Here is an 11,132-nt window from a genome sequence, read left to right on the forward strand (position 1 = left end):
AAACTAACTGACTGTGTTGGCTAATGTGTGCAATGTGATGCTCTAATGGCAAGTAGCAGCAGCAACTATGACACCTGCATTTTACCACCATGCTGAGAAAAGCTGCTGCATCTGTGGCAAAGGTGAGGTCAAGAGTGGGTCGGGAGGTGGAGATAAGTACGTGGCAGGCTGATGTGATAATGAGTGATTTCCTTTAATGGATCATTTTCTGTCAGCTGTTGAGGAGGGAGAAAAGCCAAGGAGAAAGACACAATAGACTGTAAGTGTCATGTTTCTGAGCTACCAGCTAAACTACCTTACCTTGCACCTTGTTAGACCATAACACTAGTATTGCAGGTTTTAGCCGATTCACAAGAAATCATAAGAATTATTTGTGCAGTTATACATTTTTGGATTTGATTCTAAATTTCCATTGATTCATTGATTTCTGTTTATTATATAGTACAAAAAACAACTTGCAGCAGGTGTTTTGTTTGTTTGTCTTGTTGTGGAGGCTATGAGAGCTTAGGCTAACATTAGCAGCTCTGTCCTGCTCTTTATTTGACTTGGGTTTATTCCATCAACTCCAGCCAACATTGGCAAAAAAGTGTTTATACAATTAACACATTGGTTAATTCTCATCCTAAAAGCCTTTAAAACATGCCAACAAAAATAAAAACAAGGATGTAAGCTAATGTGGATGCTGACATTTTGCCTGGGACATGTACGTAGATTCAGCCTCACTTTTATCATGTATGTAGCCAAGTGCATATTCAAGACTCCTGCTACAGGGTGCTCGTTTTAAGCTTGCTCTACAAGTCAGGTTTAAACATTACAGAGTCAGCTGGCAACTGTGTCTTATACCTTAGCATAAGTAAGCTAACCTTAGCGTAAGTAAGCTAACCTTAGCGTAAGTAGCCAAACTTCAGCTGATAAACTCCACAGCTGACTGCCACCATTTCAGTCGGCCAAATCGACTGACTGGACTGGAGGAGTTGGGAATCGAACCGATTAGTGAACGACCGGCATCTGTTTCTAACTGAAATAAAGCCACATGTTTCAAAAAGTAGAATTTTGGGCGGTAAATCTGCAGTTTTAGCTAGTTCCTGACCGAAGGTGATACTGACTGTGATACAAAATAATAACTGTGACTAAATATCATCTTTTGAATGTTTTTGCTTTCTCGTTTGTCAGATGTTGCTCTCAGTTTTCATGGTGCAGTTTAAAAAAGGAAATATGTAAACCACTGATTGAGTTTGACAAATATGTTAAGGCAAGATACTGTGTAATTGTAGGCCTCACTGACACTACATGATGCCATTCACATCAATATGTACTGTTGATGATTAGACAGGGATTTGAAAAGTAGTTGTTTCCACAGTCTTGTCAGAACAAGTGACAGTATTGATCACAGAGAAAGTTTGTCATTTCAAGGTATTTATACAGGCAGCCTGGATCTGTGACTCAGCATGTGTCAGACGAGGAGGTGATTGTCTTTAAAAGTTGTGAAATAGATCTGAGGTTATTGAGTGTGATTGTCACACACATGCCACATTTTTTACAATCACCTGATAAACCTCACGCTTTCAGATAACATGGCACCTCTGTTGTTCATGTACAGTTGCTGTTCTTAATGTTTTTCTGCTAATTTGTAGTGAATGAATTTTGGAGCAAAAGATAGTGACAACATTTGGTCAAAATACAATTTTTTCATACAGTTTGTTTGTTTGTTTGTTTGTTGGTTGGTTGGTTTATTCCCACTCAATTTTTTAGTAAAGATTATTGAGTTTCCAGTAGAACAATGCCAAATGGCTCTGTGGGTGTTTTTAATGGCCTACTGTGTTTGGCTTGTGTTTGCGATTTAGTTACTGTTGAAAAATCAATGTTTCTTTTTTACCAATGCATCATGCTCATTCAGATTGTTTTAATAGGGAATGAAGAAAATGAGGTTTTGAATAAATGCAGTTAAAACTACAGGTTTCACCGGCGTTAAGTCTGTGTCTGCCTTTATGCTTTAAAGTTGCTGGGGAACAATGATCTTGTTGGTCTTGCCACAATTTTTCGTTGTCCTTTTTCTGTTTCTTTTGGTATAGGGTGTGAAGAGTGTGAGTTGTTTTGTTGATCAGTGGGGAAAACTGCTACTCTAACAATGGAATAACAACAGATGTCACGCTGCCATTCTTCTGCAGCAATTTTACTCTAATAACAGCTGCACCACTAGTGCTAATGATTTCTTTCAAGAAATTCTCTGACAAATATCTTAAAATAACGTGACCAAAGTATTAAGACAATAGGAAGGACTGCATATTAGTAGGCAAGCAAACACCTCGTCCGCCTCTACCTCTGGTCCCTCTGTGGAGACACGAGTCCTCCTTCACATGCTGATACACAGTTTTGTTTAATGGCTATAGTCATTTCAAAACACAAAATTAACACTGACCTAAAGCAATACCTCAATGGTAATTTATTAACTTGGTAAGGCAGGGTGGTCTGTCTAAATGAAACCAGCAGAAGATTGCCTTGCAGAGGCATAATCATTTCAAGGATTTGTTACATTGTGGGAGTGCCAGGCTGCTTTTGCAGGCAGGGAGACGTAATTTTTATTTTTTCTAAATTTTCAGTTGTATACTTTGCCCTGCATTGTGCCGGGGTTATCTTTACAACAGGGTGGTTCTTTTTGAAAATGAGCACAATGACCAGAACAATGACATTGTAATCTCTCGGTCCATACAATATGTGTCTATATTCATGCCACGGGTAGAACAGCGGGTGATAAGGAGGGGCATCCTTTTCATGAAGAAGCCCATTTAATGCAACAAGTGCTAATAGAGATATAAAGGATCTGCTTCTCATGTATCACTGAGGTCAGATTGGAGTTCATGTTTGCTAAAGGGATGTACAAAAACTATTGGTGGGGGGAGGGTTATGTTTTTTTAAATTTTGCTCAGGGGAGGGTAGTCTATATTTGTTGGGAGAGCAGGGGAGGATCAGAGAACTTTTCTCATACCAGAGAGGCGATAGCTCTTTATTCAAATATGGAAAGTGGTTATATTTTCATTATTTTTTTTTTTTATATTTGCCATAAATATATTATTCTGAGATAGTGGGGAAGGGTTCTTTCAAGTAGAGGGTCCAAAGTAAATTTCAATAATTCTGTGGAGGGCTTTGCTTTATTTATAAAATGATATTTGAGATTCAGCCCCCATCCTCATCACAGTAATTTTCCTACAGTCCCTAAAGAGAAGGAAAAGGGTTTCAAACCTTTACAGATTACACAGAGTAAATATGGAGATTTACCTAGTGACACAATATTAACATAGTTATCCACCACCACATGTTAAGAAGAGATTGTTCTCTGTGCACTCAAAGCAGAAACAGTGCAGATAGAAGGAGGAGTGGTGCAGGAAAAGCTTCACAAACACCAATCATCATCATCATCATCATCATCATCACCACCACCACCATCATCACCAGCAGCAGCAGCAGCACTGTGAATGTGCTGCAGGAATGAGTGTGAGCCACTCCGGCTCGAACAGACCGACTTATTGTCAGTCTGATTGTAACTTGTGTGCTCATGTGGGTCAGCTGATAGCATGCATGACTGATTGTCCCGTATGAGCTGCTGCAAGCCCCATTATATCAGGGTCTGGACTTTTTAGACTTAACCTAGCCCCATCTACAGGTGAATCACACTTCTTTATGTAGACAGAGTTCTTAATGTCACCCTGAACCTGACAACCCATTAATTAGAATAGTGTTATCACTGAGTCAGCCTGCAACTATAGTGCTGATATGTAGTTAATTCCAGCTAAATGGATTGTTTCACTCTGGGATGAATTGACTTTTTTGTTTTTCTTTTAGCTAATGAAAAACATGAAAAGAAATTTCTGCAATGTCTGACAATGCACTGACAATATCTGATACAGCACACCTAAGAAGAGGCTGAGGTTTAAGCCGCTTGGCAGAAAACGTGCGCTCTGAACCTCAGATTTATTGCTGTGTCTCTAATTTCAGCAGGTTCACATGTTTAAGTGAGAGCTAGGGTCATAAAAAAACAGGGAGGGAGAAAGAAAAAGTAAAAAAAAAAAAAAAAAAAAAAGAGATGGCCTGGGTAGGTGGTAGCTAAATCAGTGAGAGCACAAAGAGGCAGGCGTCTGAGAGGTATTGACCCTCCATTGATCGTCAGAAGCTGCGTGGTGGTATTGACCAGATGAGAGACCCGGGGAGGCAGCACACAGCTCCACCACTGAGAAAGAGAAAAAACAGACAAAAACAACCATATACACTGCCTACTCTGACCTTGTGGGCCGTCGCTGTCCTACAGCCCACACCACTCAACCCCCACCTCACACTCACACGCAGATATGTGTGTGTGTGTGTGTGTGTGTGTGTGTGTGTGTGTGTGTGTGTGTGTGAGGGAAAGAGAGACCCCTGCAGAGAACCATGCAGAAAGCTCAGCTTTATCTTACTGAGGCCATTTCCTATCGTGCCTCACTGTAGCGCCGGTAAACACTGCGGCAGTTAACCATCTACGGGGCCTTCTGCTGCCTCTGCACACACACACACACACACTCACACACACACACACACACATACACACACACACAGACACACCACAACGTCCCACACACTTCCTGATGTAGAGGTGGCCCTCTAAAATCAGCAGGATAGGTCAATATATCTGTTATAATCATGACTTTATGATTTATTCCTAAGTAGACTATTCACACTATAAACAAAGATTTTAATGTTTTCTAAAACAAAACAAAGCTTTACTTCTTTTACAGCACAGTCCAGTGCAAAAGACTAATTCAAAGATCCCTCAGCTCGACAACAGGTGCTGCAGCCATTTTCCCAGAGAAAAGGTGGTGCTCATGTAGTAATTGGCAAGCAAACATAGGCAGCAGAGTTGGATCGTTGATGGCAGCATGGTTGATCGTGGAGGTGGAGGGGGGTTGTTGTCTGGTGACAAAGAGGAAGCAAGGAAAAGGCATAGACAGGGAGTCAGAAGGTGCATATGGTATTTGGTCACTAATGGCCTTGATGCCAGTCAATAAACAAGCATTATTTATTTTGTATACATGCATAAATAAGATGCGGCACCGTGAAGCCATAGGAAATGGAGCTTGCAGCTCCAAATCCAGGAAAGTCATGGGGTAAAAAGCAGGGGGAGAGGAGGGGGGTCATTAAAGTGAAAACCAGGAGCCACATGGGAGGCAGAATTTTAAATGACTCCCCTTGTAGCAAGACCAGCCCAACAGAAGGGCTAAACCTCTCTCCCTCTCTCTCTATCCATCTCGCTCTCTCCCTTGCAGAGATGCAATTAATTCGGATAGAGCGTGCCAAGTGTGCAGAGATAGAGCGAGTGGGATGCGCCCTCGCACATGCTGGAGGGAGGACAGTTTTGCATTCCCCAGAACAAATACAGATTTGGGGCTTTCGGTCCAGCACATCGTGACCAAACTTCATCTCATCATTTCCACCTTGTCTCTCAGAGTTTTTCGGTGAGGGCTCAATCCTTTAGCAGCGCTGACAGAAAAAAAAAAATCTCCCTTCCTCCTGCACTGCTGCAGCAACACCACCCAAACTTTTTACACCTAGCACACTGACAAACCAATCGGTTAAAAATACTGCATCAACCCAGACTTAAAACTGACTCTGAGAACATGGACGTGGAAAGTTTTGTGTTTTTTTTCAAATGCTTGTTTATAACCCCTCATCTAGAAGACAGTTACCCAGCTGTTGATGTTTCTCAAGGCCAGGATTCGGGGGGACTGCAGGTGGGAGAGCCAGGGGTTGCGGAAGGTGTGGTGGAGTGTGAATCATGTCATGGTACACAAAGCACGTACCATGCAAAGTGCAGGAGGGAGTGTAGCTCAGGGCCAGGGAGGCCATCGATACCAGGGAAATTGATCGTAATCAACCAAGTTACAGAGACTGAGCAGGGATTGGCCGAGGACCTTCTTTCCCCGCTTCTCCTCCTCCTCCTGCCTCCTCCTCTTTCTCTCCCCTTGTCTTCTTCCTCCATCTTATAATGTGTTTCCTGATCCAGGCTGAAGAAAAAAAAATGTTAGCAAGCAATTAAAACCAGACTTTATGGGATGTAAATACCTCAGAACATATAATGACAGGTGTGTATGCTTTGCTCTTCCAGTCACACAAGCAATTCTTCATGAGTTGATAGTTCTTCTTTACTGTGTTAATTCATTCTGAGGAGGTGTTTTGCAATATTTTAACTTGTCTGATAGAATTATCTTTTGTCATATCCTCTTTGTATAAGTCTGTTTGATCAAACAAATCAAAAAGGAATCACACAGCAAGAAAAACGTTCTAGAAAATCGGTCACATCTTCTCTGCTGTGGCTCCACTATAATTTCTCATTTGAAGACAGTGGCATACCTGGCAGTGCAGCTGCACCGTTAAAAAAGCTGGCCCAATTATAGCATAACACCTAGCCTTATGGTTTCCATGGCTGCACGATGCATTTTCCCGCGGGACGCACCGTGGAGAAACGAGCGTCTTATCAACCATCACCCTGGTAATAACACTCCCTCGAGCCTTTGCCGCATGTGTCAGACCTTAACGAGAACCCTGGGTGAAATCTCTCTCCCAGTCCAGCCACAGCCATTGATTTGGACTTAATCTGTTCCTACGTGTCCTCGTGAGTGTGTGTGTGTGTGTGTGAGTGTGTGTGTGTGTGTGTGTGTGTGTGTGTGTGTAAGAGTGAGAGGGAAAGGGAGAGTATGCATGTCTTTGTCTGTTTGGAAGTGTGTGTGTTCATGTTTGTGTATGATTTAGTGCATGACTGAATTTTAAACCTTGTTCCCTATTCTGCTCATTGTGTGTGTGTGTGCGCGCGCGCGCGTGTGTGTATGTGTTAGTGTGTGTGCATTAATTTTGCTTTTGCTACACTTAAACACTTCCCCTCTGCACACTCAGAGCCACACAATGCAGAAGGTATGGACCTTTGCTTTATTGTTGAATCACAGGTTTAATATTTTTATATTATATCAGTCTGTGGTTGGTTCATGAGTTTCTTTCTACGGTGAACAACAAATCAGTCAACAGGAAAAAAAACTTCATATATACATTTTACTTTTGTCTTTTAAGCTTTAAATCTGTGAACCCACACGAGAACACACTTCAACACTGGTTGAAAATGATTTATAAATATTTTCGCACAGTCTCAGGCTCCATGGCTTTTGTTGTCCGAGGTTGGAGCAGATTTTGGCAGTGTGCATCGCAGGAAGGTGTCTCGCTCTGCCCAAGCATACAAACAAATAGATATTAAATCAGCTATTTGAGCCCTGCTCAATGATGGCCTTGTCTTACTCGTTGCCCCAAGGCAGTGTGCCATTAGAGTCAGGTGCATGGGGCCCTGGTGAGCTTTGTATATTGAGTGATTCCAATACATTTTTATGAGTTAAGATACAAATTGTAATGGGTTGCGTATTAAATAAAATGATGATGATTGATTGGTTATTTACAAGTAAAAATTCTAGTCCAACATGAATAAAACATTATTGGACAGGAATTTAAGACCATTTTAAAAGGTCTTTGTTCACAAAATACTCTTTCTAAACTGCACAAACTTAGAAAGTTTATATGCTAACTATTATTATAACAATTAGAGTCATTTTGATTGCATTAGATGTTCAAATAGAGTCTAAATTATGTTTTTTGACACATGTGAAGAAAAAAGAACCAAATGGCTTAAAGGTCCCCCCGAGCAAGGTCACTTCTTCTTTCTGAAGAACATGCCCTTAGACATCCCTAAAGCACTGCTGGCCAACAATAATATATTCAAAATCTGCCAGAAATAACTTTTAATTCACTGTTACTGTTCTTAACTCTTTTTTTTTGCTTTATATATTACACCGTCATATTTTAGAGAGGTGCAGCATTAACAAAAGTGTTATTAATGGTCACTGTGCAATTATCTGTGGTATCATATTCAAATGAAAGCATAACTTGTATAATAAGGCCAAACCTCAGACCAGTTACTGTTGGTAGCGGATTGTCCTTTAATTTAATCATCTTTCTAGTTACTTTACATGTATTTCAGCGCCTCACAGCAACAGCTTTTAATGTAATAATTTCCATGTCACATGCAGCACTGAGAGCTCAGCATGTTTGTTTTTTTGTCACAGTTAATAGTCACCACTTAGAACAAGAAGTTAAAAATACTGAAACTGAACAGCTCTCCACTAAATACAGATTGTCATATTTTTAATGGCGTTTTAGCAAAAACAGCCAGAGAAAGCCCTTCCCTGATTCCATCTGTTTAGTGCTTCAGGTTAAAAAGGTACAACAGATCTTCAAATGAGAGCTCAGTGTGACGCTAACCGCTGAGACACTTGCTACTCCACTGTGGTTTCAGATGGATTCTGTATTCATTAAGGCAGCATTTAGACGTGATGTTTGACTTTTATATTATTCAGCTACACAGCAGCAGTTGGTGCTGTAAGTCTTTACACGTTACCAACAGTATGTGTCAGCTACATGCTACTATTTGAAAGATGAGGACAGTAGATTTTTGCGCAGGTGATAGTTTTGTGTGATTTGTCATAAATGAGTGATTTCAACACGTACTAATATACTAAAAGCGTACTTAAAGTAGTTTCGTCTCAGCCAAAAATACATGTGTGGAGAGGTGGGTGTGTGGGTGGGTGGGCCGTGGTGGCGGTGGCTGGAAGAGTAAACATTTTATTCATTCATACCCAAAGTGAGATCTATCCTTTGCTATTTAGCACGTTTACCTCAGTATGAGCCCTAATCTCACAGGGAAACTCATGTTTAGTCTTATGAAATCAAATGTCATGTGCGTCTTTAATACAAGAAAATGTGTTTAAAATAAATGACTTCACTCAACAAGGTTGGTTTGTTAAAGTTAGTGAGACTCTGCTCAAAAACGTACCCTAAATGTCTCCATATGTCTCTATCTCTCCATTTATATCAGACTACTTCATGTCACTAACTATATTGACTGTTTTTTTTCCCCCTGTAGTTTGTGCTTCTCTCTGTGTCTCTCTCTCTGTCCTCGTTCTGCAGGTATCTCTGTTTGTCGCCATGTGGCTGCTCTTTGTGGGAACTGCTTGGTGTCTCTCTATGATAAAGTAAGCATTGTAAAGTGCCGTGAGATAATGTCTACTATGATTTGGCACTATACAAATAAAATTGAATTGAACTGAATTGAATACATAGAAAAAAATACAAACCTTATTTGTAATATGCACAGTTTCAATAACAATAAATAGAGAAAATACACGTTGTTGATGCCAGGCGTCGTGAAAAAAAACCCCAAAAAAAACCCTGTTATAACATCTGTCACATGGTAAAAAAAAAACCTGCTGCAGTTTCTTTAGTTGCCAGCTTTCTCATAACACACCATTAATACTGTGAGTGGCCCAGCATCCATCATGTCTGTATGTCTGGTGTTTCTGAGCTTTAATAGAAGTCTGGTAAGTGTAGTGGAAGGGGGATAGGCTTCTCTTCCAAATAATCCTGCAACAACAAAACAGGATTTGTGAGATAGAGCACAGGAAAACATAAAGGCATCTAAGTAGCACTGAAGCCACAGTTGGGTGACAGCCTCCTTTCTAGTATCGGTTTATTTTATCTAACTTTATTATCACTACAGGTGTTGTTGTTGTTAGCAGGTTTGTCCATGAAGCAGCATGTGGGTAAAACTTGAATTCATCTGTGTCATCACAGTTCTTCCGTGTTTTTTTATGCTCGGTGATCAAATCAACTGAATAGAGAGTGCATGAATTTCAAGTGATCAATACTCAGGGGTATTGGCTGCGCTGATTTCTATGGTTCAGTGTTTCAGCCTGTGCTCACACCAACAGAGCACAGCACATTTTGATAGATATCACCTGTATCTTTCTTCATAGTAATGAAACACTGTATTCCAGGGGTATTTACGCTGTTATACAAAAGTTTTCAATGCTGAATTACGGATTCATTATCTAACGCAAAATGTCCCAAACAGGAAAGATTACAAATCGACACCACTCTCTTTTTCTCAATAATCATCTGGAGTATTTTACAATGAAAACATTTTTGCCAGAAAAACAAATTTAGTCCAAAATCTGTTTACAAAATGTAAGATGGAAAAAACAAATTTAAACACTGTGTCATTATACTGTATGTGACGTTTGTACTTCTTTGTGGAACATGTGGCGAGACACACACACAGAAACTATGTGCAACCTGATGAGACAAACTTTTTTTCACTTTCCTGCATTACACAGAAATAAATGTAACATCCCTAGATAGCTATTACGCAATTACTCATACAATTTTAAATTCCCACAATATCCAAGCCTATCAGATTATGTTCATCCTCATGGGGCATTATGTCCCACACATGACACAGAGGTCAGTTTCAATCAGTGGATCTAAAACTCCTATAGCAATATGTTTGGTAACATTATGCTTAAGAAAATATAAGTCTTTGATATTCACATCCCCCACGTTATGTTCCTCCCCCTGACTTGGTCAGCCAGTAAAACAAGGGTCACTGCAGCTGACTCTTCACCACCCTGGCCTGTATACTCACTTGTTTTTCTTCCTGTTAGTCACATATTACAAGCAGCATTCCTCCCTCCTCAACAAAGTGGACTGCATCAGTTGCTGCTATCTCCCCGTTCGAAGAAGGTGGCAACTGAGCTGCGAAGGGGCCAGCCTGTGCAGGGGCATTTGGATGGGGGAAGGGCATGTCTGCTGGCAACGAGGGTGAGTAGATCAGTGCGGCTCAGTGTCTGTGAGGCAGTGATAAGATTCCAGGATTTTCCCAGTGTGACAGGCCTGCTCACCAAGGCGTACACCCCACTGCACGGAGACGGCCGCAACCACCACTACCACCTGACCTCCTCCGCTCCCAGGCTGCTACACCTCAGCGGGCAGGAGCAACGCTCACCTTCAACCACACCCAAAAACCTCCTCGCTCAAACTGAAAATCTTAATCTGATGACATGTTGTCTTATTTTTTTATTGTTTCAGGTGTAAACGTAAAATAAAAGTCCATGAATGAATTTCTACTCTACAGTCGTATGCTTCCACACTGTATGCTAGTGGTGCTGTCTCTTTCTTTCTCTCTGGCTCACTTCTCTTTCTTTATCTCTGCCTCCTCAGTCCCCCCTCCCCAC

The sequence above is a fragment of the Seriola aureovittata genome, chromosome 15 (genome assembly GCF_021018895.1).
Source record: "Seriola aureovittata isolate HTS-2021-v1 ecotype China chromosome 15, ASM2101889v1, whole genome shotgun sequence".
NCBI lineage: Eukaryota > Metazoa > Chordata > Actinopteri > Carangiformes > Carangidae > Seriola > Seriola aureovittata.